The sequence below is a fragment of the Gavialis gangeticus genome, unplaced genomic scaffold (assembly GCF_001723915.1).
Source record: "Gavialis gangeticus isolate Ggan-Ray unplaced genomic scaffold, GavGan_comp1, whole genome shotgun sequence".
In the NCBI taxonomy this organism is placed as follows: Eukaryota; Metazoa; Chordata; order Crocodylia; family Gavialidae; genus Gavialis; species Gavialis gangeticus.
This window is the reverse complement of record NW_017728995.1, coordinates 38180750-38184750: the sequence shown is the minus strand read 5'-3', so window position 1 is coordinate 38184750 and position 4001 is coordinate 38180750. Positions and strand designations below refer to the sequence as shown.

General features: G+C 41.6%; 1 long non-coding RNA gene across 1 annotated transcript; it reads left to right on the top strand.

Moving 5' to 3' along the window:
* The first annotated feature begins 1730 nt into the window (after positions 1-1730).
* LOC109288137 lies at positions 1731-2437 on the top strand. The gene is made up of 2 exons (XR_002095071.1): positions 1731-1870; positions 2140-2437. It is a non-coding gene; the product is annotated as an uncharacterized LOC109288137 (long non-coding RNA).
* The last annotated feature ends 1564 nt before the right edge of the window (positions 2438-4001 follow it).

Below are 4001 nucleotides of genomic sequence, written 5' to 3'. Positions count from 1 at the left end.
GGTGGGGGGTATTGGGGGTATGTGTGGGGAGTGTGGGAGCAGGTGTGGGGGGCAGGTGTGGGAGCGCAACGTGCTGCCCTGGAGGGAGTGGGTGAGACTCAACACCATGTGGAGTGCAGCTGGAGCAGCTGGGTGGATACAATTAATTAGAGGGTGCCTGTACACGGACCAGATGAACTCAAGTAATACCTGATGCCTGCCGAGGAGTGCAATTCCATATCTCCCCAGAATTGATGGAAGGGTGTCAGTCCATCTCCCAGAGAGATGTCCATTTCTTGTCTGAATTCTTTGGACATATAATTCATCCTGGAAGTTTGATTAATGAAGTCTCCCTTTGTTGGGGGAATTTTTACAGTAATAAACTATCAAAAGAATAGTTTTGATAGCAAAGATCATTAGTTTTAGTCCCATCATTTTAATAAACTGACCAATACTGTCAGGTCAGGATTGAAAACCTACTACTTCTATGACCATAAGTGGTACCACCTGTACTGGTCAATGCCAGGTTCTGGGCAGTGGTTTATTAACCTGGCAACCTCAGGAAGTGCCAATGGCTTCTGGCAGATAAGTGCCTGAGGAAGGGAGTGGAAACCTTGATGGAGGAAATGACATCAAAGGCAGAGGAGCATAGTCACTCATACACCACATACCCAACATCAGATGGCAAGATAAAGTTACCAGTGCAGAGGTTCTTCAAAGGGCAAATTTACCTAGTGTTACAGCCCTACTCAAACAGAGATGACTGCACTGGGTAGGCCTGTGAGCAGATTGAAAGATGGACGTATACCCAAGGACATGCTATACAAAGAACTATCGGGGAAACAAGAACAACAGGATGCCCCAAGCTTCACTACAAAGATACATGCAAGTGAGATATGAAGACATTTAGAATTGATCCTGGCCAATGGGAAACCATGGCAAGTGATCAGAACAAATGGCATCACCATCTCCACCAGGACAGTAAAGTCCCTGATGGGAATTGGCTCCAACAGCTTGAAGAGAAAAAAGTCCATAGGAAGCAAGCAGTTCCCAAACCACCCAACTCTGACACATACACTTGCAACCACTGCTACAGATCATGCAAATCTCAGATTGGACTATTCAATTATGAGAGACAAGGCAAAGCATCTATGTCATAGGCTGCAGTATCCACCGTCTCCCACAGACAAAAAGATGCCAAGGATGAGCAGTCAGGCTTACACTCATTTTCTACATGCATGTTGGGTTTATTACATCCACAAAAAATGGATTTTAGCCAATTCACTCCAAGGAAATCTGGAAGTTGGTGATCCATTTCACACCTGTTTGCACAAAAAGGTTGGATTTGCATGGACACAGGGTCATCTTTATAAAAGCAATTATTTGCACAAGCAAATGCAATGACATGGTGGCTAATTGTACTGGAGGTTATAAACTAGGCCTCCCAGCACAATCACATTGTAAGAGACAGTCCCAGCCCCAAAAAGTTTACAATCCACACGGGAATAATACCTCTATAGTCATTGCATAGAAAGTGGTAAATTGTGTCATTCCTGCTGACATTCCAGATGTACATTTGCTGCTGAATATTTTAATAACTTGATTTTCTGAAGACTAATGAAACATACAGGATTTTTGTTTTGCTTTGTTCCATTCTAACACACAACTCAGGACCACAGAAGGTCCTCCCCAGTAACAGAAAAAGGAGTGTTTTGATCCCAGTAGTATGCATCTATAATGCTGAAGTCTGCATCTTTAGCACTCTCTGCTGCTCCTGGAGGCTGCTTTTAACTGCATGCTTTAGCTTAGAGACAGCCAACATCATCACTGAGCACACTGATTTCAGCAGCAGCCAAGCACTGAGCAGTGGCAGAGCTTGCAGGAAGCCAAGGTAATCATTTTTATATTAAATATCTGGCAAAATTATGGGCATGTGCAGCTAGAAAGGACATGGGACAGGCTGAGGGGGAAACTGAACCTAAAGCTGACACTGGAAAATGAAGAAACAGATGTTTAAAATAAACATATTTTCTCTGCTGGAAGGGACTGAAACAAGAGGGGGTGATGCTGCAGCAGGGAGGAAGATACAGCTAGAAGAGGGAAGGATCACAAATCTGCATGACAGAAAACATGCTCTAATGCTATCCTCTTCTTTTTTAGGTTAACTGCAAAGTTTTGGAAAAAGGTTCCACTACTAAAAGCAACTGGAAAGCACTGGGTACCTGGATGGTGGTTTTTCTTTGTGACAGTTTGTTTTTGTCATAGTGAAAAGGGCTGTTAAAGGAAAAATGCCCATATAATTTCCATCAGCGACAGTTTGATCAGTTCCATTTTTATTAAATGCTTCCTTCATTTTAATATTTGCATATCTAATTTTTATGCTGACATGTACATTTCTGTTATCTTCTATCAACATGTTGCTATTTGTCTCTATAATAAAGGAATTATTTTTCCTGTGGGTAATGTGAAGCCTGATTTGCATGTAAAAGATTTGGGGGAGACTCCATCCCTTATTGAATCAGAGAGCTAATATGCTGCATGTTTTGTGCTAACAGTCCACTTGCAAACTGCATGTAGTGCATGCTGCATAGCATGTTTGTATCTCATATACTGCACATTATAATGTCAGCACTGTAAATTCCCACAGGGGATTAATATGCCCAGTTATGTAGCTGAGGAGCAAAGGGGGCTGGATATAAATTGCTACTATACCAAAACTCAACTAAATTTGGCCAGCTGAACATTGCTAACAGCCAGTCAGGCACTATTCAACTTCTAGGAACTACAGATGCCAAATCTGGTTTTGAAGGACTGTTCCAAGATTTATGCGTCAATCAGTGGTTGGATTTAGACTCTGATTCACACTACCCTTTTCAGATTCTTCCTTCAGATGTTTGGCTTTCAATAGGATTTAGGATGCTAAATCATTTAAGTGTTTATGAAAATGCTGCATGCAGTGACAGACCATTAACCCACTCTGCAGCAGACAGGCCTCTTCTTTTTAGTCAAAATGAACACCACAGTTTTATGGGAAATGAGATTTCAGTCTGTCCATCTCTTATTTTTTATCTATACTTTCAGGGTTCAATACGAATGTAACTGAAGTCAGTGGAAAGATTCCCATTGATTCCAGTAGGAGTTAAAATAAACTGTTACTTTTATTTGTTATATTTTCTTTGCTTTGTTCCCAGGGCACAGCCAACCACTGGATGCCCTGATTTGCTACCAGTCTGAAGCCACTGTGTCTGCAAAAATGAATGAGCCGAATCGCTGCTGTGACCTTCTCTTTTAACAGTGTACCCCTTACTCTGCTACTGCTGCTTTCCCTCACTGTGGCACCATCATCTCACCTACTGACTGAAGAGCATGTCTTGCTCTTTTAGTGAAGGAAGGCATGTTTTCAGTATATCTCCTTTTACTGATAAACAACTGACAGTGTTGACAAATAACATCCAGGGAATAATATGGTAGATGGCATTTACTCTCCTTGGGACACTGGCAGCTATAGCGAACAATAGTGGATCAACCTTCAGACACTGGTGTTTTGTAGTGCTGCCATTCCGTATGTCCAGATGAAGCTCTCACAGCCACACAAATCTTTCTGATTGTGAATGTTTCCAAGCATTTCCTGAATATTAAGAGCATCCTAATATCAGTCGACTCACCCACATCTAAGGCTCCATAGAGGATCTCTGGATTCGTGCGCACATGTAGGTATGACACAAGGAGTCTCCACCACCTGTATGCTCTAAAAGCATGCTCACAATTATAGCACCTGGGTTCTGCCATGCATCCCCATATGGGCATATTGTTTTGAAGGGACACACAGTGTTTTGCATCACTCCTTATTGAGGACTCTCTTTCAAAGGCTCAGTTTAGTATTATTAGTTGTTTTAATATGCTGCATTTGAGCTATCTATATGTACAACTTCTATATTAGTCTTTATGGAAAAGTCCTTTGGGATATGTTAGAAAACTTTTCCAGTAAGTTTTTTTTTCCCAATAAGTTTTTTGAACCATCC